Genomic DNA, 27383 nt, shown 5'->3' with positions numbered 1-27383 from the left:
AAAATTAATAAAATGTCTAAAAAATGTAATTAAATATATGTTGTTTGTATTTTATACATCTATATGGTATATAAAGTACAAACAACATATATTTAATACAATTTTTTTTTTAATTTAATTGAATTTTTTTACAGTTTGAAACTGTTCAAATTATTTTTAGTTTTTCTTACCAAACAGGGTTTCCGAAAACCATTTTTAAACAAATAAGGTCACAAGTTCCATCATTACAGACATAGTTAGTTGATTTGGTGTTTCCCAAATCTGTCATTGCAAACTTGTACACTTGCAACTACACTTCTAGAGCTGTATTTAGAAGCATAGTTCCTAGTTGTGTTCTATTCCCTGTTATCCCCCTATGCCCTATTCCTTTGTAAAGTTCCAACATTTAAACTTGCAATAATTAAAAAAACTAAAAAACATTAAAGTCATCTCTCTTACTGTAGGTGTAATTTGCTTTGAAAGTATTTTTTACAGTTCAGTTTTAGCAATCTTCATATTGACAAATGCATTCCCTTCGCAGTGCATTTTAAGATTATTTATGCCATTCGGAACACAGCCATGGCTCATGAGGAAAGCTATAGGTGACCTTATCATGGTTCATGGTGGGGAAAAGGAGCGAGGACTTAGGAAAATGGGTATTTATTAATAGGAAAAATTAAATGAACAACAAAATAAACTACCCTGAGGGGGAAAACATTAACAAAACACACAAACAAACTTCACTGGGCAGGCTGGTAGGAATGAGGGCTGGACAGACAGGACAGGGATACTAGCGACGACGAACTGGCACAGGACAGCAGACATGAAGAGAATATAAGTAGAATTAAATTAATAAACAAACAGGTGAGCATGATGAACTAATAATGGGTTAACAAGAAGGGTGGGATTAGACAATAGACAGGAGAGCACATGACACAAAGAGACAACACAAACCATGTGCTCACATAAAACGAGACTAGAACACGCAGCCAATGAGAGAACTCATTAATTGGTGTTCATATGACAAGACAAGCACAACACTGAGCAAAGCAAAAGCAAAACACACAAAGCAAAAGCACGCGGCCACAATGTAAACACAGAGCCACGGGCTTAGACAACACCAACATAAACAGATGCAAGACACGAGCACACGATAGATGAAAACACCTTTTTGTGCGCTCACACATATGCAACGCGCATGTTTCATCTCAGCGCCCACCGAAACCAAAACCAACCAGACTGAACTACATATGCACCGCTCACACGCACCTGTTCCAGGTTCTATTGATTACACACACACACACACACACACAGCCGGAGGATTGTTGTGAACTGATTACAGGGACTACATTTACATTGTCATTTAGCAGACGCTTTTATCCAAAGTGACTTACAAATGAGGACAAGGTAAAGTGTAAAAAACAAAAACATTAGTAATTTTTAATTTTTTTTGTAGTACAGTTAGCTTACTGTACTACAGCCAGAGAGGCAATTGCAGATTAGGAAGGATAGTGGAGACTAAATAGTTGAGTTTTGAGTTCATTGAGTTCATTCCATCAACTGGACAGATTGAATGCGAGAGTTCTGGAAAGTGATTTCTAGTGACTATATACACAGCACACACGCACACCTCTGGGCTGAGTCTTGTTTATTTGTCATTGTGAACATTACAACACATTGTTTCAAACGATGGATCTGCGACAAAGCAACTACGGTTTTGGGAAGCACTCGTCACTACTTTTCCCAAACGAAAACATTGTACTGCACATACTTTCCCAAACTATTTGCATCGTACTATGATAGTTCAGCTGCGAGTTGCTGTAAGTCGTTGTTTGGGAAACGCACCCCAGAATATTTTCTGAAGGATCATGTAATAAAGACTGAAATAATGGCGTCTAAAAATTTATAAATTACCTTTAGAAAAATATAATTTAATACTAAGATATTAAAAATAGTTTTAAATAGTAACAATATTTAATTAATTTAATAAATATGTTTTTTTTGTGTGTGTGTGTATTAAAATTTAAACAAAACTAACTACATCAATCAATCCACCCGCTTCGAATGTTATCATTTGATTGAATTATGGTAATCAGTAGTTATCAGCTGATAGATGTGGGCCAGTTAGGGCCTTCTGCGCCTACTGGTAGGCTAAGAAGGCTGTTATCATCTATCAGCATAGTTGATCAGTTATACTAATAGAGAAGACTGCAGATCCACATCTGTTTTTACATTACTGTGGCGGTTGGGTTTAGGGCTGGAGTAGGGGTAGGGGTAGACGTTAATAAAGTACAATTAATGGGAAATTTAATGAATAATATAACTAATTCTCGTTAACTTCCTGCCGAAGCCTTATGTGATCAATAGCTGATCAATGAATGAATGAATCAATGAATCAATCAATCAATCAATCAATCAATCAGTCAGTCAATCAATCAGTCAGTCAATCAATCAGTCAGTCAATCAATCAATCAATCAATCAATCAATCAATCAATCAATCAATCAATCAATCAATCAATCAAACTACAGCTAGCATGCCAAAAAAAAAATTACTGGTTGATTAAACTATACATAAAATATAATCTATGCAACACTTTTACTATTAGAACAAAATGAAACAATTTAAACAAAGTTTTATGCATTATCTAAGCCTGTAAAAAACAATTAAAAGTGCATAATTTATATAATTTGTGGTGCATTTTGTGTTCATTTCATTAACGTTCACACTATAATTATCAATTCCTCATTTATTTGATTTTTTTTTTTTGAGGGACAAACCAAGAATCTGAGACTTGTTCACTTGTTTTCCATTGATTTTTCATAATATGTGCCACAAATAAACAGAGTAAAACACACAGACAACATGAACACTTAGTCAGAAGTGGAACAGTGTTTCCATCTTGATTCATAAACAGGATGTTGGTTGCTCTTGCAGTGGCCTGAATCAGAATGCAGGACACAGGAGCACAGGAAGGAAGTTGTTATCACACAACCAAATCATATTTGAGGGTGAAAGATTGAGGAGGACGAGGGAAGAATAAATGAACAGCGCGAGAAAGCACAGGGCATAAGAGAGTAGCCACATGCCTAATAAAAGTCTGTGAGTGATGAAAACCCTGTAACACAGACCTGAGGCTGAGTCTGCACAACTCAGATCTGTACTGTACACTTACACACACACACACACACACATACACAGTGACATGCACGCTTTATCAAACCATCAAGCAGTTACCGGTTTGAGCCACAGCGAAATCTGAGCCGATCTTGTTGTATGCTTGTAAACAGCAAAAACACTGACCAAATCGCATTTTGCATCCGTTTCGGGCCACTTTCATATGTTGTTTGATACATATCCAATATCTGATCCAAGTTTTAAAGCTTGTGTCCCATTGTTCTCTTATTTCACGATTATATCATTGATCTCTGCTGAAACCTGATAGTTGTTTACAGTGTATGTTTGCATGTCTGAGTAATTCTAGAGCTGCTGGATGAGAAACGGAAATGTCAAGTGTGTGACACGTAAACGCAGCGATTCAGGTTTCATCCAGAATGTTCATATGCTGAAAGACACACAGACTCTGTTAGATAGTTGTCATGACTATTGCAAAAAACTTCACCACAGTCTAAAATTTACCATTTGGTTGTGTCCATATTATTGTTATTTTTTGATGCTTTTGGTGAATGCGTTATGCCAAGCATTAAGCCAATAAAACAGAAATATATACAAATGAGTTAACACTTCATTTTATCCGACTTCATTAAACATTCTGTTCACTTTAAGTAACTTTGCAACTACATATCAACTACTAATTAGATTATTTAAAGACTTTAGCCTCTTTCATTCAGACTTTTCTAGAAAATCACTCTAAAAATAAAATTGTGTTAAAAAAATGAACATTTGTTCTAGTAATTTTCCAGCTGTAAAATTACCAGTAAATTGCCTGAATTGTGCTGTGTGTGAACGCAGACTGGAAAATTGCCAGTATGAGCTTGTACAAGTTCAGAATGAACAGATGTAAAACTCATCTGTGGGGGGGATCATATCCCTTATTATTTAATATGCCCATCCCTTATTATGGTTGGCATATCCCTTATTTGACAGGTATAATCATACAGCCTTGGGGTACTCCAGTGTTCAGGACAACCTCTTTAGATTTTGAACCCTGTACAGACACTCTTTGACGATAATCAGTTAAAAAATCCTTTATCCATAACACTAGGTGCTCATTGATATTAAGCATTAATAATCGATCCGATAAAATAAAACTGTGACAGTATTAAAAGCAGAATGTCACAGAATTTTCCTGTATTTTAAAATGGATGTGAATGGTGCTTCTTTAATATGGAGTGTTGTTTGTCTGTGCGAACGGCACATTTTTTTATTTACCAGTCATTCAAGTAATTTTATAACAGTTTACTCTGTATGAATGCGTGAAAGAGGCTTCTGTCTGCTTCATATCTGTTAATGCTTTATTTTGGTGGTTCCAGAGATTCTACTAGCTGAACATAACTTTGCAAATACATCAATTTATTGTACAAACTGACAGTCCGATTTAGCTCACAGCAGTTGCGATTCAACAGTATGTTCTTTGTTATAGTTACTTCATATCCATGATTCACAAATTGTACTAACTGTACAAAATACTGGCTGTTTTTTATAATAAAATTAAATGAGTATTAGAGCTGTCATGAATACTTTAATGTTTTTTGCATCTTTATTTTTGTAGCTTGAAAGCTTCACTCCCTGTTAGTTCTTAGTGCATGGGCAAAAGTAAGCAGCGTCAGAATGTCTCCTTTCATGCTCCACAGAAGAATAGAAGTCTGCTTGGGAACAACATGAGAGTGAATAAATTACACATTTATAATGTTTGGGGGATCTGTCCCTTTAATTGTGCAGCATTGTAGCACACTGTCTGTCTGACTGAGGTGTTTGAATATGGGCCATGTGTGCGCTCTCGCTTTTTCCTCTTTCCTCCTCTGACACGAAGGCGTCTGATTGGCTGTCACACTTTTTGCGTGATGTAATGTGCAGCAATCGTGCGTCATTGTCGTCACAGGACCCAGTGTACAAAAAGCAGCGCTGATGATGCCAGCTATAGTGCTAATCTCGGCGCTAACACTGATAAAGGCCTGATTAATGTGATCCCTCCGGCAGCTTTATCAGCTGATTAGCGGTGACCGCTGGATAACTCTGTAGCTTTGTGTGATGATCTGCACTTAAGCCGTAGTGATTTTACAGCAGCGTGAGTTCCACTATTTCTGCAGCGTCTGCTTGTTATGGCAGATGTTTCTAAATGAGATCAAATGGCTGCTTCTAGTCCAAAAGGATGCTCTATCCGCTCTGGTTAGGAAAGTAAATCATGGTAATGTAAGGATTGGGAAGAGGCCCTAATCGCTTACATTTATCCGACGGTCATTGCAGGGAGCTCATCGTAATCTCAGAATCATATTGAGACTTATTGCACTGATGACTGGAATGCTTCATTCTGATTGCGACTGTGCTAACCACTAAGCCACCGTAGCGCCCCAAGTAAATTTAATTTAATTTAATTTAATTTAATTTAATTTAATTTAATTTAATTTAATTTAATTTAATTTAATTTAATTTAATTTAATTTAATTTAATTTAATTTAAGGTGCTTCATAACACTATACTATACAACAGTCTTTTTCTTCTTAAATAATAAAATATGTATTTTTATTTCATTTATTTTAGTTGGCCTGATATTTCTGTGCTTGCTTTGCAATGATGACCAGATGACTCTACATTATCTATTATTTAACACTCAACCTCTTGTAGTCTCAGACTCTAGCATGTCATAAACATGCCTTACAAAGAGGCGGCGAAAAAAAAAAAAGAAAAAGACACAGACATCAAAAATGAGGAAAAAACTCATTGTCTGAGATTTCAGCCGAGACGACTGGGCTCTGTATAAAGAGTTTTGGCACAGTGCTTTGTTCTTAGCCTTCAGTCTCCGTGCTTCATTAATGTCAGAATTATTATTATTCCACTGGCTTTCAGAAATGAGAGCGCCTGCAGCTAAAGGACTGCTGCGTTATGGTGAGGCAGCAGACGAAAGCGCAGAGTGGCAGAATCAAAGGAATTTCAATTGCTGTTTACTCTTCGACCTCCTATTCAGACAGCTCACACTGCATGAGCGTCTGCTTAGATCACAAACTATACAGGGCGGAAAAAAGGAAAAACTGTAAAAAGATGAAAAGAGAAGGGCATGAACGAAGAAAATACACCCAAAAAACTTTGTATAATGCATTCGCTATGTACATGGAGTCAACTCGAAGCTTGGTCGACTAAAGGGAGATAGAGTAGAAGATGTACGTATATGGGAGATGCAAATACATAAATTAGACAACAATTGGTGTTTGTTTAATAACATAACCTTCACACCTTAACCTCAACCTTGCTAGCTTTTCAACAACAAGGCCTTTCTACAACAAAAACTTTTCTTTGTGGAGAACATAGGACAGCATAATCTCTCACATACATCATTTTAACAATAACTTTGTTGCCATAGATTTCCTGGACATTTTCATTCAGGTTTAGATTCTGGGATTCTGGGTTGCCATTTCATTATTTCAGTCTTTTCATCTTCAAAGAAATGTTTTGCCCATTTTATTGTTTAAAGGGGCTCATGGTAATGCATGAAAACTGCTGACTGATTGGGCGATAATTGGTAGGAAGTAATCGCTTGTTGCTGAAGAAGCTTCTGATTAATATTAGTGATCCTGGACCTTAAATACCATACGTAAATCATAATCGTAAATGTCAATCTTAGAAAGTCATCTAAACACTACAAGTAAGCTTTCCACTGATAAATGTTTTTTTTTTTTTTTTTGGACAATAGATTTTAAAGCTATTTAAACATGGATTGTGAATGTGTAAAAAATGTGAATATTAAGAAAATAACCTTAAAAGTCCTTAGAAATGCATATTAGCATTAAAAAGAAATAAAATAAATTCACACTTATGATTTTGCATATAAACACAGGAAATGTCATGTTTCACCAGGAACATATGCAATTTTTTAAACCTTTTTGTTCATTTTGCTCTCAATCAGGGATGTGCTTGCGATCTAAATCTAAAGTCACACCTGACATTAAACCCAAAACCCCTGTCTCTGGTCAGACAAACATTTTTCTTTCTTTCTTTTTTTTTTTTTTTGCAGAAAAGCCAGTCAGGAATTCAATGTCCTTACTGAAAACTTCTTCCATGGCTTAACTTTCCATATCGGAGTCCTATTGGACAAAATATTGACTAGATTTGTCATTTTATTGATGTAAGAGGGATTTGTTTTAAGGCTCTCTGTTGGCTTTCCATTGTAATGACATTGTGAAGAATGTTTGACCCAAAAAGGAAAAATCCTAAGCTTTCCATTGATGCTGAACTTGAGAGTGTAATTCCCAAAGAGCAGGCAGCAGCGGATGAAGTTTTTGGTACTTTTTATGACATTCTTTGTTGGGGTCTTTTTGCTGCATCCACTTACAAAAATGTCATTTTTAAATGTTTAAAGTGTGAATCTTACAGAATATCTTTATTTAACATGATTGTTTGTCTTTGGCTGTAAATATATGACTGCTTTGGGATGCAGAGTCACATTTGCATTTGCTCAGGCTTGTACTGTAGCTGTAAAACAGCCCAAACTACTGCAGAAAATGTCCCGCAAACCATGACACTGCACCTCCAACTTTTCACTTGCTTCTTTACACACCGTCAATTCAGTCTTTCACACTTGTACACTTGTTTTTATCACTATAGTGAACTTTGGATGAGTTCTCGCTCAACACAGACATGTTATCCAGCAAATATGCTCCTCAGTAAAGGTTAATCTTTTCATTATTTCTGCTGATGAAGGTTTAATAACTGGGCTTTCAGTAATAATTCTCCTAAATTCTGATAATTCTTTTGTCAAGACCTTACCTTCTACCTTCTTTGTTGATGTAAACAACCCCCCACCCCCCAATAATTAATTAAATAGTTTTTATTTATCTTTTTTTTTTGTGGGGTCAATTTGGGTTGGAATAAGGGTAATGTTTTGGTTGTTTACATAACTATATTTCATTATTACTCTATGTTCAAAACCTACAGATTATACTATTCAGTTTGCATGTCATGTACTTACTGTCATTCAAATATTATAAAAAGAATAAATTCTGAGACATTGTACTGTATGCTGAGATACAGATCCTCGTTGAAGTAAACAAGGTAAAAGCTACATATCTGTCTGAATCTCACCAGCATCTTCCACACCATTTTATTGGTGAAATGAGTTATGACAAGAATAAGAACAACAATTTATTTATGCACTGCAGTACAGCGGTGGCTGCTCCCCAAGGTCTTAGAACAGGTGGTGTTTTCAGAGCTCAGGTCTGTGGGAAAGAGCAAATGCAAATCAAATAAAGAAAATTTTCAGAGCATCAGCATGCCAAGCAGCCACCCCAGAACACTGTGTAGAAGTATTGCTTTGCCTGAGATCTCTCCTGGATACTTGTTTCTGGGGGGAAAAAAACAGCATGCTAGAAAAAAGAGAGGACCATCAATAATGCAGAAGGTCAGAACTACTGACTGTACTGCTCAAATCAAAGCTGGCTCAAGCTCAGATTCATAAAAGGAATTCAGCCCTCTGGATAAAGCAGTGAACGGGCATTTTTAACATAGATGTCCCCCCCTTGAGATGTCTTTACCTTTGGAAAAACCTTGCAGTCTCAACATAAAGGGATAATTCACCTAAATATGGAAATGATGTCATCATTTACTCATCTCCATGCTGTCTAAAAAAGTTTTACTCAAAAACATAACATATATATATATAATTTGAAGAATGCTAACCAAACTCTTTCAGTGCCAGAACTGAATTTTGTGTGTGTGTTTTGTGTAGAAATAAATACACACAGGTTTGAGGGAAAAAGCTGTATAAATAACAATTTCATTAAAGGCGGCTTTCAGTATTGCATCAAATGTTCAATGTTTATTTTAATTAATCAGTCCTTACAGGGAAAAAAACTAAAAACTTATAAATCTGGTATCTCATGAGCCTCACATATCAAAATCAAAGGTGGAATGCACATGAAACCTGTAATTTTGGGGAAAAAAAAGCCTTTTCAAAAGTACTCAAGAGTAGTGAGTATTACGCTGTTAAAAGCTGATGCAGTTTTATGTAATTTGTGCATGTGTGTGTAAACGTAACATTCTGTAGTGCATTTAGTTATTGCCCAGCTGGCACACAACGTCATAAGACATTAATATTAGGTTAGATTTAGGTTGTGATGTCAGATGGCCAACATTCAGTGTCTTGCCAGCGTCTAAGGACAGCATTATTTTGATGTCCATTATGTCAAATGACGTTGATATTTTGTTAATTTTAGGTTGTGTTTGAAAGTGACCAAAATTCAACGTCGAGCCAACATCTTAAACCAACGTCATATTGACATCAAATACTGACATTTAATGACCTACATGTTTCTGTGGTCTGATTAGTAGTTTAGGCTCATGTTATGACTTGATGTGGTCACTTCCTTCCGGCTGCTTCTTCCTCAGCCGGCTCCAAACTCTGACATTAGATACCTCTAAGAGGAAGCACCACATTCACACAAGAAATGAAAACCATCTTCCAGGCTAAATGTATTTTGCGCATGAACTTAGCAAAGTAATCAGACAAGCTTGCACAACCTCTACATCTATTTCTGTGCTCCAGAAGCGAAGTGGAGATGATCAGGGCAGTTGCTAAGCTTAGCATCACACGTTCAGGCTGATGTGAAGAGTTCAGACAGTCGGCTGCGATACAGCTGTCACTTTGAGACGAGGCGGGAGACGCTGCTATTTGTTCACCCATCAGGGCGGATGAGTCTCCTTTGTTCCTTTCTCTCCTTTACTTTGTATCTAATTTTTAACTCTGTGGAATTAGCATTAGCAGGGTCATCTGCTTCTCATTTCCAACCATTTCCATTTATATCTGTCTGACTGGGATTCGATATAGGTCAGCAGCCTGTGTGCCCGGGCCCTGCTGCCAGGATGGAAATAGAAAATGAGTTATTAATATGCTTAGGTAGTGTGTAATTCAGGAGCTCATGATTATTGCAGAGGGAATCCTGGCGGAAAAAACGTGTGTGAGTTTGCAGACATTAAGTGATTTTCATTTCTCACCTTGGTGATTAGCTGGACCGCCTTGTGGGCTCAAAGCCATAGAAGAAATGAAAGCACATCATGAAAAAAAAGGAAAGAGAGAAAGATGAGTACTTTCATAGGCCCTCTCATGCAGCAGCGGTATAAAATGAAATGTTTTTAGTGTTGCTCTGCAGTCATGCTGGGAAGTTTACTGAGTTTACCAACAGTCAGAATGCTTCAAAACAGTGCTCTGTGTCAAATAGACTAATGCGTTGTTCTCCGTTTAATTGGATGCAGTTTTGCCTGCTGAACTGGGGTTTGGCAGGATAACAGTGTTTTTAATAAGCTGTGAATGAGTTTTACAGAGAACAGAAGTGGTCTATAAACTTTATTGTGCTCATTATAGCAGTAAATACCAGCTCGGGTCACATAGCAATGAATTAACTGAACAAAAATGCATACATAAAGTATTTCGACACTTAGGTTACACTTAATGTGAACATTACATTAAACCATAGTCATCTCTTAAATATGTTTAAGGAGTAAAGATGTTCCACCAAATTTGACATTTTGTAATAATTCATTGTGTTTAATGCCTAATCAAAATGTGGTGTGGAAAGACTGCTTAAATATGAATCTGCATGTCTGTGTGAATGATTTGCACACTTTTTTTAAAACCCTTTTTGTTAATTAAACCGTTATAATTGCAACATGACATGTCATAAATGTGGATGAGATTTTATGCATGCTTACGACAATTGTTATTAGGTGTCATTTAACAAGTTTTGCCATTTTTAATTCAAAGATGACATTGTTTGTTATGACAACTTAACAAACAAATACACTGCAACCTTCATCTTTGTCATGACAGCTTGACATTACCAAGACAAACTAACTTGTCATAAATCTGTCATTAACATGATTGTCATGAGGCCATTATAATTGTGTCATGAATATTTTTCTGATCACTTTTTCAGGGGGTCAAACTGTACTGTATTTGTCATTAAAACGTCTCATTAACAGTGTCATTACTCTGTCATTACTTTTTTAACAGCATCATTAATATTTAATGACATTTTAATGACAAACTCAGTTTGTACCATTGTAAAAAAATATTAATGATGGTGTTATAAAATTGATGGCATATTTATAATGGCTTTATGACAGTCATGTTCATGACGGGTTTCTGACATGTTTTGTTGTCTTGGTAATGTCAAGTTCTAATGACAAAGACAAAAACAGGTTGTGATGTATTTGTTTACACCAAGTTGTCATAACAAACAATGTCATCTTTGCATTTAAAACGTTGTAACTAAGCAAATGACGTATTAAGTCCCCATGAACCGGAAGCTGTAACAGTTACTTTTTTTTTCGTATTGTGACACAGTTCCTAGAGAAACGGAATATTAAATGGCAAAACAGTGGGTGTGGCTTTTTTCTTCTACTGCGAGCTGATTGGATGTAGTAAAGTAGTCATTTCATTTAGAAGATCATGATAAGGGTTTGGGGAGAGTTATTACAACCTTACAGACACCTTTTTACAACCTAACAGACACCTTCACTTCACCATTGTCAAAACTGGAAGTTGGAGCGGCATGGTTAAATATGTTAGCCATGCCAATTCCTTAGATATACATAATCTGACAATTTAACTGAAAAAAAAAAACAGGAAGTGCATTTTCAGATTTCAATTCTAGAAGACTAGAAGGGCAAATATTATTTTAATGACATGCACAGATGAACTGTTTAACACAAAACTAGCAATGTGAGCTAACAAAATCACGTGGTTAGTTTTGATTTCTTGGGGACTTTAATGACTGTTGTTATTAGCATGCATAAAATCTCATTCACATTCATGACATGACACATGAACACCCCTTCAAGTAAAGTGTTACTCATCAATGCTCATAGCATTTTCCGACGTCTCACTGTACTCTATGCAGTAATACATTTTTGTTAATTAACAGTTGCCTATAGTTTATGATTCATAGATGTTTTAAGTTTATTTACACACTTTTATTTTCTGTGTTGGGCGACATGGTGGCACAGTGGTTAGCACTGTCACCTCACAGCAAGTAAGTTGCTGGTTCAAGTCCCAACTGGGCCAGTTGGCATTTCTGTGTGGAGTTTTCAAGTTCTCCCAGTGTTGGTGTGGGTTTCCTTCAGGTGCTCTGGTTTCCCCCACAGTCCAAAGACATGTGCTATAGGTGAAATGAATAAGCTAATTGGCTGTAGTGTATGTGTGTGAATGAGTGTGTATGGATATTTTCCAATACTGGGTTGCAGCTGGAAGGGCATCTTCTGTGTAAAACATGTGCTGGATAAGAGGGTGGTTCATTCTGCTTTGGTGACGCCTGATGAATAAAGGGACTAAGCTGAAGAAAAATGAACGAATGAATGAATATTATCTGTGCTCTGACAACATTTGATGTTCAAAAGTTTAACAAAGTGACTTTTATTGAGATTCTTAGTAGTTTGATTTATTAATCTGTAATAATTAATTCACTTTGGGGCTCAAATAAATAATCATTTAAGCAGTCTTTGAACTGCAAGTATTTTTTCTGTTATCGTGCAGATTTTTTTCTGTATTTTTATTTTTTATTATACATTTATTCAGATTACTAAAATGATCAATAAATGTCACTTTGGTGATCTGCGGAGTTAAATTTTCACCATTAGAACTTGCTGGAGTAGTTTAATTGTTTGGAATTTGGGTAAAATAAAACTGATTTCATAAGCATCTAAAAATAACTTAGAAAAGTAAAGATAGTTAATACGTAATATGTCCAAAAGCAAAGATTTCTGTCCCATTAATTATTTCTTTTATTATTCATGACTGCTGCAATAACATTTGCTATGCGAATATAGCTACTCCACAGGTCTAATGTGGTGTTATAATTTCTTAAAACTTTCTGTAACTGGGCCACCTGTTGTATATCCGGTGTCTTTCTTTCTCTGATATCCACTCATCAGTCCCATGATGGTAAAGTAGGGTAGAATCTTTCAGCAACCCAGAAACGGCAGTAATGTGGGCTAGACTCATCAAGCAGCGCCTGCATGGCCTCTTTCTTAAAAACTAGCCACTGAAATCTGGTGAAGACCGTTTCTAGAAGATTGTGGCAGTATAAAGATTTTTTGCATTGTGCACTTTTAGTTTTCTTTATTGTATTGTTAGCAGAGTGGGCGCCACATGCTCATTTGTGATCGCCTGTCATCTTGTCACCTAATATGAATATGTGCTTCAGCAATATAAGCGAGGGTAGATGGATTATTATGTGGCTTTCATTCATTTGCAGTATTGTTCAAAATGTGGGGCTCTGTAAGTTGTTTTGTTTTTGAAAGACGTCTCTTCTGCTAAGAAAGGCATCAGAATAAAAATGGTAATAATTGAAACCGCTAATATGTTAATATAGATTACATTTTAATTTATTCCTGTGATTATAATCTAAGTTTCTCCAGTATTCGGTGATGGTTAATAAGTGATTACAATTATGTTTAGGGTCATTTTGAATTATGTTCTTTCTAATTCATAAATTTCCAAACTTGCTTATTTCTGCTTCATATTAATGTGAAAAGTGATGTATTTGCTTTTACTAGGACTCATTGATGAATAAGTAATAACAGCATTTACGTTATACACAACAAAACCTTGTCTTCACTGTCACGAAAAGCTTCTTGTCTTGTCACATTTAGTTCATAATAACATGAATCACAAAAAATGATCTTGTAGATAAAGGAAGCTTTCATGGAGGTGTGAATCCAAATACAGATTTATTTACAATGATCGTAAATCAGGCAAGGGTCTACAACTGGAGCAATCACGTACATATATATATAATCCAGAAGCCATCGTTGATAAACAGGCAAGTAGTCAAAGCTGATAAACAAGGAACAAGCTGAGGTGTAGATAACACATGAATCAAAGAACACGGCTAGACACCGAAATGAAAATGCTACGTAAAGTTACAGGTTCATTTTATTTATTTATTTATTTATTTATTTATTTATTTATTTATTTATTTATTTATTTATTTACTTACTTTTTTCCACATTGTTACGAGACATTTGTTTGAAGATCCATCTAATATTATATGGAACATGATCTCACATATGAACAGGCAATAGATAAACCACATATGATGATGATGATAGCCACTACCTTGATCACGTTGTAGTGTTTTACATTAATTTACACAGATCACATGCATAAAAATTCCTTTACGTTAATCATTGTTTTATGATTAATTCAAAGAATCCTTACACTATGGATTTTTTTAAGCATAAAGTGACATTTATTTATTTGATTTGTTTATTTGAAGCTATCAAAATTAATGTACAATGTGCATTTACAGACATAATCAAAGACAAGTTTTACAAAAAAATGTGAAATGGGTTGTAGAAATTATAGTTATTCTTTAAAAAAAAAAAAAGTTAATAAGCCACCAGATAGATGAAGGTAAGGAAACAAGGAGAAAAAGGGAACAGGTTCATTTTAACTAACAAAACAAACAAACAACACTCAACATTGTGTGTGAGCAAATATGGGACATAAATAGTCTGTGTAATGAGTCCTTGCACAGTCCCTGAGCAGCTTCAGCTGTGTTTGTTTGCAATCAGACGAGATCAGGAACCGGTGTGTGTGCGTGGTGCATGCTGTGATTTGTGGTCTATTTGAGTTGAAGCGAATCGACTAACAGATATTTTCTGTATTTTTAAAACCATAACATTTTATTTTTTTAAAATTGTAGTTTGCACCTAGGTTATAGCTGTTGTTTACATTGTATTCATTAACATTTTTTCAACTGTTACTTTTTTTACTACTGTCATCTTACACAACAGAAGTCTTTCACTTTTAAAAACTAAAGTGGCATGCTGGAATTCATAGTCAGCATTACCTACCTGATACCCAATCGAAACCTAGTTGCCTCAAAAAAACAATCCTCAAGTGTCTGTAGTTTGCATGATCATGACAGTGGTTGTGTTTTAAAGCTGCTGTAGAAGTGTAATCTCAGAAATGAGTGTGCAGATAATAATAATAATAATAATAATAATATATGTTATTTCGCAAAGCACCTTTAAAAGCAACTTTCTCAAAGTGCTTGTGAATGTGCATCAGGGTTTGCAGCTGTCTTGGGGTCATAGCATCTGTCTCTCTTTCTCTCTCTCTGTGGAGCTCATAGAAACGAAAGTGGCGCTCGCTCAGATTACACATTCAGGTCAGATGGGCTCCAGTGTGGAGCTCCGCTGTTGTGTGCCGTTTCACAGCTCATTGGGCTCTGGAGATTGAGACTTTTCTCCCTCTCATCAAAGAGCACAAGATCTCAGACCGGGTTTATGAACTTGCGATCAGTGCAGGGAAAAAAATAGGCATCTTGTTTACAATAACAGATCAGATTCTGTAACTTCATTAAGGTGGACATGTCCTACTATTAGTTATGATATTGATGCTGTTCTTTTGTTTTTAAAAGATGTCCAAATGGGTCATGATTTCCACAAAAAATATGAAATGGGAAAATGTTTTCAGCACTGACAATAACAAAAACAATGAAAATAATTGAGCATCAATTATAATTGATCATTACAGTCGGCATATCAGAATGATCATTTGACACTGAAGACTGGAGTAATGATGCTGAAAATTTTGATCGCTGTGTTAAATTATATTGAAATAAATATTTTAATTGTCTTAGTGAGCAGACAGTTCCTAAAATGTGACAGATCAACATAAGGCTCATTCTGAAAGCGTAGCCCTATATACATTTCTAAAGATCGTGTATTATGTAGCAAGAAGTAAGTATGGCTGCATTTTGTATTTAAAACGAAAGCTATGGGGCAGTATGATGCTGTTCTTGTCTGTGATGTCTGTGATGCTTACCTCTGTATAGACGGCTTTCCCGCTGTTACCAGTTTATCCCCTTACCTCGCCATGTACATCAGCAGACTTGAGACCCAGAGAGGAGTTGACCATGACAACAGGGTTCAAGTCTAGCAAAGGATAGTTCCAGAAAGTGGATAAGACAAAAACAGAAACCACAAAATAAATAAACAAGTAAATAACAGGGTGAGAATGTGGTAAAATCTAAAAACGTGGTAAAATCAGACAAAGACTTTTCTTTTTCTGGATTGCTTTTTAAAACTGTCGGTTGGGTTTTAGGGAAGGTGGTGGGCGGATCACTCTGTTGAAAGCACTAATGGTTGGGTTTAGAGAAGGAGTGGATCAGTCAGTCAGTCAAACAATCAGTTGACAGCGACCTCTGGTGGATTTACGTGATAACAGCAGGTGCGAATGGCACTCGTGAGAGAAATTAAAGATTTAAAAAAGCATACACAGTGGCCTCTGGTGGATTCACAAAAGCAAAACCTTCAAAAAAACATAACTCCTGGGACGTATTTTGCTCTCCAGAAATGTATATAGAGGTATGTTTTCAGACTGAGCCTGGGTTGCATATGAATAATTAATGTTTCATGGATACCTTTCAGGAAGATGTACTGTAATAAACCATTTAACGTTGACTAACCATGTTCTGTACACTTTCTGCTCTTCTGCGCACTCAAACAACTTCTCCTCCGTCATTGAAAGCTGGATAAGCGTGTTTGTGTGAATAATCTCTGGGTAAATACATACTGCACAACCCAAATTTTGATTGATGTCTTTTGGACCAGTAGTTTTTGAGAAAAGAGCGAAAAAATACCGCCTTTACATGTGTACGGAAGATGATGGGTATTAACGGGGTTCCGCACAGGATTAAAATAATGTTTCGTACAAGGCGCATAACATCTGTTCATTCTGGTCATTGTTAGAAGTCTTATTAAATTTACTTATGTCGGAATATACTATTATTGTGTTAAACTTGAAGTTAAGGTTAAATTTAATATCTTTTTATGAAAGCTTGCAATAAAAGAACCTGACAATTATTTAGGTTTTCAATCATCCTTATTTCATTACAGCGTGAAAATTGAAAATATTCAAACATTCAATTCATGCAAGTAAACGCTAACTTAACTGACCTTTTATGAATATAAACATCATCAATGAACAATGATGATGGGCAAATAGCATTTGCAGCCTGTCTCTAAGGCTCTCTCTGGCAGAGAGTTGCAACGTAGACATCATCATTCTCAACTGACGTTTAAATATCTCCATTTGAAAGCATTTATTCAACAAAAGGTCGTTTATTTAACAATTTGTGATGACAGGATATTCATTTTAAAAAACTGTAATACTGTGTTATGCATAAATTAAATGCAAATGCATATTGTCGTTGCTCTAAATTTCTCCCCTTCCAAGCAACACTCGCACCTTAAGCTTGTCCACTGTTCATTTTCAAAAGCATTAGATAGGCGTAGCAAACTTGCTAATTTTTCGGAAACATTTGATAGAAGAGTGTCTGTTATGATCAGGGATGAAAGAGTGAGAAAAATATTACACAGATATATTGCTTGTCTACCCGTATTTATTCAGAGATTGGTGTTAAAATCTGTACGGAACATCATTGTGTAAGGAATATGGTTAATAGTTCTTCTGTGAGTTCACCATCATTACTGCCTTCACTAACTAAAACTTGATCCATATGGAAATGTGATTGGATGACAATTTGTTGTTTCAAATATATTAGGATATGATTGGCTGCCATTGATTGTCGTTTTAGTGTGACAGGATTAATTCAAGCACTCAGCAATTCAGATTTTAGGATTTGTTACAATAATATCAGAATGTTAAAAAAAAGAGCTGAAATGTTGTCCTACCAAAAACAGGAAATCTGGTCATTGGATACTCGTGATGTGATTGCATAATGTAAAACTTTTGGGACACCAGTTAAAAATGAATTTTTATTTTGTTAAATGTTTTAGTTCAACTTTCAACCTTTCTTTGCATGACTCGCCTGTAAAGTGATGTCAGAGTGACTCCTTTATCTGCTGTGATTGCTCTCAGGGAAAGTGTCCTCCTGTTGTGAAGTGGACGCCTGTAATTGCCTTACTTGATTCTCTGATTATTGATGCTTGCACACTTTCGCTCCTCTGAATCAGGAGCCACAATAGCGATGCTGTTTTCCAGAGTGCTGGAGAAGAGTCTGTGCTTTTCCTCAAGCTAAATGGGATTCCCCAGAGGCCCCGAATGAAATTAGCTGAAGTTGTTTGTTGGGGAATAATCAGCCGGCTGGTTTGCGATGGACTCTTGTTCACCTCTGCTAATGCTGCTAATGGTCTAATGAGGACATGACTGCCTGATTATTGGGCCTGTTTTGACTTTATGATGCATTTAACTTTTTCATTGCCAGTCGCTGCTGAGGTGACAGCAACCAATCACCTGCTTAATAATGCTGAGTTCAGACTGCACGATTTGAATGTAGTCGTGTCACAGATGTTTTCACACTGCATGACTATCTATCAAGAGTTTCATCGCTGCTGTGTTTACACTGTAGGATAGATCGGCGACAGGGGGTTTCACACCGCATGACTTTAAAATAGAAAGAATGGTCAACAATTTTTTCTCAGTCCGCAAACTACGTCTCACAACCAAACAAAAGCGAGAAGTGAAGGTCAAATAGTATATCTTTTGTCATTACCTACATTTTGAGAAAGAAGCCTTTAGTGGGGTAAAAAAATTTACTTATTTTGCTCACCTGGCCTTTAAAGGAAATGATCAATTTCTTCTATTTTTTTCTTTTTAGAGCCGGTTGTAGTGTTGCTCAGATGAAACGTCAAACAGACATAGGTGCTCTTGCCAAATTTCTACTAGTTTTTCCTCCATTTCTTGGGTCCTAATAGACTGAAAAGAAGCCCTTTTAACTTCTCCCTCAAACTCCCACTAGCCTGCAGATACCCATACTAGTGGATGCTGCTCTCTGATTGGCTGTAGGTGATCGCCGATGTTATTTTCAATCAGAACACATTTCACATGCCATGATTTGAATCGCCGACAGCTCCAGATATTTAGCATGCCACATATCTCACGGTTGTCCGCAACTCATCTGTGATTCTATCAAATCCCGTCTTTGATAGTTCACACTGTGTGATTGTTACTCACGTGAAGGGGCAGCGATTTGCCTGTGATTTCAGGCTTTTGTTGCCAATTTCTCAAAATCTCTCAGTCAAAATCGGGGCTTAAATCATGCAGTCTGAACTCTGCATAAGTTGATGATGTGGTTGGAAGCAGAATGAATAGGACTTATCAGCCTGTGTGCTCAGTAGAGTATCATGACACAGTCTTACATTTCACAGATGGATTTTTGGCAAAAGCAAAAAGCAAAAACCAAAAAAAAAAAACGACCTTGGGGTCAAAATGATATATATTTTTCTTAATGCCAAAAATTATAATTAAAATATTAAATTAAGTTTGTGTTTCATAACTATATTTTATGAATTTTCTACTGTACAGTCATTATGTCATACTTTTTTTTATTATTAACTCAATCTGGACAACTAAGTACAATTTTCTCAGCATTTCGATTTTTTCAAACCTCTAGGTTCCAGATATTCAAATATTGGATAAACAGTCTTATCCTAACAAAGTATACATCAACGGAAAGCTTATTCAAATGTATTCAAACTTCAGGTGAAGTGTAAATTTCAGTTTTGACAACTTGACACTAATGACTGGTGTTGAGTTCCATACAGTATATATCACTCACTTTCCAGTTTATTAGGTACACCTTACTAGTAGTGGGTTAGACTTACTTTTGCCTTCAGAACTGCCTTAACCCTTTGTGACATTGATTCAGCAAGGTACTGGAAATATTCCTCAGGGACTTTGGTCATTATTGACATGATAGCATCACGCAGTTGCTGCAGATTTGTCGGCTCCACATTCATGATGTGAACCTCGCGTTCCATCACACCTCAAAGGTGCTCTATTGAATTGAGGCCTGGTGACTGTGGAGGCCATTTGAGTACAGTGAACTCATTGTTATGTTCAAGAAACCAGTCTAAAATAATTCACGCTTTATGACATGGCGCGTTATTCTGTTGGAAGTAGCCATCAGAAGATGGTACATTGTGGTCATAAAGGGATGGACATGGTCAGCAACAATACTCAGGTATTGTTATAATATTTATATATTATAAATTCTGACCCTACCATCCGAATGTTGCAGCAAAAATCAAGACTCATCAGGCGAGAAAAATTTTTCAAATTTTCTATTGTCCAATTTTAGTGAGCCTGTGTGAATTGTAGCCTCAGTTTCCTGTTCTTAGCTTACAGGAGTGGCCCCCGGTGTCGTCTTCTGCTGTTGTAGCTCATCCACCTCAAGGTTTGGACATTCAGAGATGCTCTTCTGCATACCCCAGTTGTAACGAGTGGTTATTTGATGTACTCTGCCTTTCTATCAGCTCAAACCAGTCTGGCCATTCTCCTCTGACCTCTGGCATCAACAAGGCATTTGTCCCCACAGAACTGCCGCTCACTGAATATTTTTTCTTTTTCAGACCATAATCTGTAAACCCTAGAGATGGTTGTGCATGAAAATCCCAATAGATCAGCAGTTTCTGAAATACTCAGACCAGCAGGTCTAGCACCAACAACCATGCCACGTTCAAAGTCACTTAAATCACCTTTCTTCCTCATTCTGATGCTCGGTTTGAACTGCAGCATCTCGTCTTGACCATGTCATGCCTAAATGCATTGAGTTGCTTCCATGTGATTGGCTGATTAGAAATTTGTGTTAACAAGCAGATATACCTAATAAAGTGGCCGGTGAGTTTAGAAGCACAATATAATTTATACATGATACAATATATTTTTAATTTACTACTACTTGTTTATTGTTAATATTAATCATGCATTAACCATAAGAAACTGTAATGAAATTTAATATCTATAAATGTATATATTTTTTTTCTCATTGTCTCTGCATTAATCTTTGATGAAGATAAACATGTCCTGTCGTTCTGTTGCACACTCTATTATTTTTTTCCCTCAATCTTTCCCCTTCATCTCTTCCATTATACTTTTTTTTTTTTAAATCTTACCGTCTAGCCTTCATTGCACCAGCAGCTCAGAGCAGACTGTATGTGACGGTTCACCTGCTAGTGGACATGATCTAAAAATCCCATTTCGCTATTAGGTTTTGCTATTGAGTGCATCAGGAGAAGAGCAGACGGGGGATGGGGTGATGATGGGGGATGGTGGAGGGGTGCCGAGGATAATCCCCTTCCCCCATTCCACTATTACTGTATGCTGTCTCCAATACAGCTCCTGCCTCAGAGACCCTCCTGTTTTCAGCAGCTGTGACTCTCATGGGCCCTGGGCCACATCAGTACAACACTTACTTCATCTTCATTCCTCACACTGCTCTTTCATTTTCAGATCAATCCCTGTAGGTTTCACTTGTTGTTGAAAGGTACAAGTGATGAGTTAATATCTGATTGATCCTCTGTGATTCCTTAATTCATCCCAGTTTTCAGGGAAATATTGGGTTTCTATATACTGTATGTTGATTAAAGGTTAACCAATGTATATATTATAGTGTGATGCCAAGGAAATATTTCTAATTTGCAATGAACAGCTTGAATAAAATAGCTGAAATTAAAAGTTATAAATAGTAAGTAAATAGTTAATAAAAGTAAGTAAAAAACACTGATAAAATATTTTTTGTTAATTAATTTGCACAATGTGCCATCATATTAGATAATATCAGGCCTTACAGATTAGCTTTAATGTTTTTATTTATTGATAACATGCAGCACTACATTATCATTGACTGCCAAAATGCATGATTTAAATATTGCAACCTCAACCTCAGCTGGCTTCACAAAGGTCAAAATTTTCTTGGCTCTCCAGAACAGTCCATACATCTCAAAGTCTATTAACAACAGCGCCATCTAGTGTCCTTTGAGGGCGCTCACAGCCTCTGAGAGATGATGTCATTCTCTCTGGCTGCTGTTCTGAGTGTGTTTGAAATGAGAAAGACAGGATCAGCACGGCCATCTGTGTGCCTGTGTGTCAGCAGGAGCACACAGGAAACCCGCACAATTACCACTTCTCTGTGTGTGTGGTAGCACATCGAATCCAATAAAACAGGTGCTCTATTGTAGTCATTTCCTCCTCTCCAAGGCATTTGAATCTCTGTTTGTGGCAAGCTGTTTTGTATAAAATCATGAATATGAATTCTCGATATCAACAGTTAAATTCTGACTCATTTAAATGTTAATTCTTGTTGTCCAAAATTGGATTTCTACTTGTATCAATGGCATTTTTTTTATTAAATTTTTCAGTAGAAAGAAGTTCATTTTTGATATCAATAATTATGTTGTCACTCACCAAAATCATATCCCTGATATCCAAAATACATATTTTTACTAGTAAAAAGGAAAGTGAATTCCTGATATCAAGAATTTGGTTGTCACTAGTTGAAATGTAATGTTTATATCAATAATGTATGCTCAACATTTTGGATTTGGCATTTCTTGCAGCTGAAAACGTATTTATGAAATCAACAATAAATATATCCAAAATGGCTTTCTTACTATGGCAAGCAGTGTTGACTTTTAATCATTCACAAGATACATATTCTTGATATCAACAGTAATATTTTCAGAAAATTAAACTTCAACAGTGCAACAATTGCAATCAGGTGTTCTCGATAATGTGCAATGAGTCTGTTACAGCAATGTGAAGGAATTTTGGCCAGCTCATTTTTGCAGAATTGTTGTGATTCAGCTCCATTAAAGAGTTTTTGAGCATGAACCACATTTTCAGGTCATGCCACAGCATATCAATTAATTCAGGTTAGGACTTTGACTATGCCACTCCAAAGTCTTTATTTTGTTTTTCTTCAGCCATTCAGAAGTGGACTTGCTGGTGTGCTTTGTGCTCATTGTCCTGCTGCTAAACCCAAGTTTGCTTCAGCTTGAGGTCATTAACAGATGGCCAGACATTTTCCTTCAGGATATTTTGGTACACAGACAAATTTAATCAAGTTGTTTTCTGGTAAAGCTAAGACTTCTTAATTGTTTTTTTTTTCAGCATTGGATTTCATCTTGGAACTCTAAACCATTATTACTCTGTCTCTTTTCTATGGTGGAGTCATGAACACTCAACTTAACAGAAGCAACTGATACCTGCAATTCTTTGCATATTGTTGTGGGGTCTTTTGTGACCTCTTAGATGAGTTGTTGCTGTGCTCTTGAAGTAAATACAGGTACAGGTTCTCCACTGTTCCATGATTTTTCCATTTGTAGATAATGGCTCTTACTGTAGTTCACTGCTTTATAAATTGCTTTATAATATTTTTCAGATTGGTAGATCTAAATTATTTAGTTTCTCATTTGTTTAAGTATTTCTTTGGATCTTGGCATGATGTCTAGATTTTGAGGACCTTTTGGTCTACTTTATTTTATCAGGAAAAAAAAGCGAACCGGTGTGGCTGTAGTCAGGCCTGGGTGTGGCTAGAGAATTATTATTTTTTTTATTGAATGCATGATTCAACATGACAACCTTCATTTTAATTCTGCAGTTTTATTTTTAAAAGCTAATTATGTAAAAATTACCTCTAATTGCATTTTTAAAAATTGTAACTCAGATATTATTACTTTTTTATATAAGTTTTATTTACTCATTACTTAGAAAAGTAATATACTTACTTGCATTACTTGTAATTAGTTACCTTTAACACTGGTTATCTTTAACTAAAATTTAAACTTGTTTGCTGATCTGAAACAGAACTGAGTGTGAAAACACTTTTAATATACAGCTGAAATCAGAATTATTAGCCCCCCATTTTTCTTTTTTAAATATTTCCTAAATGATGTTTAACAGAGCAAGGAAATTTTCACGGTATGTCTGTCTTATTTCTGTCTTATTTGTTTTATTTTAGCTAGAATAAAAGCAGTTTTAATAATAATAAAAAAAGTCAAAATCATTAGCCCTTTTAAGCTATATTTAGCTTACTATATTTATTTATAGTTTACTTTTTTCCAATTTCTGTTTAACGGAGAGAAGATTTTTTTGTCAACACATTTCTAAAATTAAAAGTTTTAATCGCTCATTTCTAATAACTGATTTATTTTATCTTTGCCATGATGACAGTAAATAATATTTTACTAGATATTTTCCAAGACACTTCTAAAAAGGCTTAAAGTGACATTTAAAGGCTTAACTAATTAGGTTAACTACGCAGGTTAGGGTAATTAGGCAAGTTACTGTATAACGATGGTTTGTACTATTGGACTATCGAAAAAAATGTAGCTTAAAAGGGCTAATAATTTTGACCTTAAAACATTTATTAAAACATTTAAAAACTGCTTTTATTCTAGCCGAAATAAAACAAATAAGACTTTCTCCAGAAGAAAAAATATTATCAGGCATACTATGAAAATTTCATTGCATTGAAACCAAGAATTGATTTCTTACTAGTTCCTTACTATTAGAAATATAGTTTTTGCATAATAAATACATTGTAAAAAAATGTGAATTACTGAAATAAATTTACAGATATCAAGGATTCAGTTATCTCTAGATAAAAGGTACATCTTTAATATCTGTAAATGTTATATCAACACGCTGCATTTGACTTTTTTCTTTTTGCTGCATTTGATGTATTCTATTTTCCATTTAAAAATGTATTTCTGATATCAATATTTAGTGATTTCAGATATCTATCAGATATCAACAATTAAATTTTAATTGTAACAATCAAATTTTACCTAATAAAAATGCAATTATTGATATAAAGAATTTACATTTTTACAAGTCAAAATCTTTGCTATTTAACCTACAGAAAACTAAACTGTTGTTTTCAAGAATATCCTTTGGAATCAAAAGAAAAAAAAGACTGAATGGCTTGCCAATCTGTGTTTATGAATCTCCTGATCTGCCCCTCTATGAGATGTTTTTGCAGTTCAAAGACTGAATGCACAGATGCAATTTTATAACACCATTAGCCAGGAGGCATTAACCAAGATCTTGCATTTTGAACCACCTGAGGATGTTGTAAAAGCAGAGTAGATCTGATAAAGGCAGCTAATGCTCAGTGTATAATGCAGTTATTCATGCTCTTTGTGCATTTAGAGGACAGCAGTCACAGTAATTGTGCAGAAATGTTTTTCGGTTTCATCTTGAGATCCTGTCTATGTAATCTGTTATCATTACCATTAAGCTGTTTGTTCTGTCTGATCGGCCTTGACTTTCACTGCATGTGCTTGTTGTTTGCACTTCAATAACAATGCCTTTTCTGTCTCTTTTCCAAACATCTTGATAATCTCTCTGTAATCAATTGACCAATGCCAAACTACAGCAGTCAATGATTAGAATCAATGTCATAGTGTCACTTTAAAAAATTATCTATTAATATATGGCTTGAAAAGGGTTTTTCAAGATTTAAAATTGTGTTAATGCCGTTTTTTTTTTATTTTGTCTGAAAAAAATATATGTAAGCATTGCAATAGTCACTCATTGTCATTCTAAATCTTTATGTTTTGCCAGTAAACCTTTCATAACAATAGAGTTGACCCTTTTTTTTTAGCCAAAAAAAAAAATAAAATAAATAATGATTTAAAATATGAATAAAATAAAATCTTGTTTCATTGCTTAGGATTTCATATTTTTTAAAAACTACAGTTAAGAATAAATATGCTGTTAAATTTTATCTTAAATGTGTTTTATGCTTAATTTTGAGGATTTCTCCCAAGTTTTGGTGTTTTATTTTCACCAAATTTATTAAACACATTAAGGTAGACACTTTACTTGCATTTACTATTGTTTCTTAAAATTATTTTTGTATATTTAATTTGATGTGCATACCAAACTATCTCCTCATACCAGGATATCTTCTTATTGGCTTATAAATAAATAAATACAATTTAATGATTTAAAAGCAGCATATGTTCATGTTAATTACATAATAAATGTTGAAATAAACACTTAGATTTAATTTTTTTATTATTGTAGTTTTACAAAAAGTTTTACATTTGCATATTTTGGTATGACAGGTGAATTCATTTAATTAATAATCTGTTGTTTTATTGCCATTTAAATAACGTGTCAGACAAGTAGATTCAGTTCTGTTGTAAATTATGAACCGCGCAAATGATTCGCTTGCGCCATCCAGTGGACAAACCATTAATGAACTGTATTTGAGGCATTGATTTACCAGTCAGTGCTTCTCTATTGTCATCTATAGATATGCAGGACTTTTGTGATTATATGCTCTGTTAAAATGGTATCCATATTGCAAAAAAAAAACAAAAAAAAAACGTACAAATGACGCTTTAAACAATTAACTCTAAGAAAAATATATACTGACTAACTTTTTTGACTGAATTACATTCCAGACACCACACTAAGCAACTTTTCAGTTTTTTGTTCTAATGATAACATTAGGGGGCGTCACTGTGACGCAGTGGGTAGCATGATCGCCTCAAGGCAAGAAGTTTGCTCATTTGAGCACTGGCTGGGTCAGCTGGCATTTTTGTGAGGAATTTACATGTTCTCCCCGACCCCTATCCTCGTGGACTTCCTCCAGGTGCTCCAGTTTCCCCCACAAGTCCAAAGACATGCGGTATAGGTGAATTGAATAAGCTAAATTGCCCGTAGTGTATGTGTGTGAATGCAATAGTGTATGGATGTTTCCTAGTGTTGGGTTTCAGCTGGAAGGGCCTCCGCTGTGTTAAACATATGTTGGATAAGTTGGCGGTTCATTCCGCTGTGGCAACCCCTGATAAATAAAGGGACTAAGCCGAAAGAGAAAATGAATGAATGAAATCATTAGCACAAAAGTCAGCCAGGAGGGTTACAAAGGGTTTTAACGATAAAAGATACAGAAGCTGCCATTGTATCCTTTTAAAAGATACTTACATTTACCAGTAATGTAATTATATGTACACTTTGTGTGCAGATGTACTTTAAAAGTACTAATATACATGCTTTATGGGAATATAAGTGCAAATGTGTAGCTTTTTTCTGTGAAACTTTAAATTAAGCTGTGATTGAGGGTTACAATGCATTGATTATTGACCTGGTAAAGGGTGATGTATTGAAAAATCATCTGAGATGTAATCTTTTCCACTGCACTCATGAACATATTCATTATCTGTCATATTTATATTGATCTGTTTCTCAACCATCAGCAGCTGATTTAGTTTGATCCGAGTAGCCTACACACACACACACACACACAAATAGGAATTTCACAAAGCTATTATTAGAAAGGATGAGATATTAAAATGCATCTTTCTATTTTAGTATTTCAAAGAGTTGTCGTGAAAGTTTTCTTAGACTCCCAGCAGGTTTTACAGTCGTTTTATTAACAGACTTGTGCTGAATCTCTTTCATATGAAGATTTG

General features: G+C 35.3%; 1 protein-coding gene across 9 annotated transcripts in view; it reads left to right on the top strand.

Moving 5' to 3' along the window:
• The window catches only part of fgf13a (fibroblast growth factor 13a), a 224527-nt gene that overhangs the window by 124819 nt on the left and 72325 nt on the right, over nt 1-27383 (top strand). The gene's annotated exons all lie outside the window — the stretch shown is intronic.

Source organism: Danio rerio, chromosome 14 (genome assembly GCF_052040795.2).
Source record: "Danio rerio strain M-AB ecotype USA chromosome 14, GRCz13ab, whole genome shotgun sequence".
NCBI classification, from domain to species: domain Eukaryota; kingdom Metazoa; phylum Chordata; class Actinopteri; order Cypriniformes; family Danionidae; genus Danio; species Danio rerio.
Note: the sequence above shows the minus strand (reverse complement) of the source record. Positions and strands in the feature narration are given on the sequence as shown.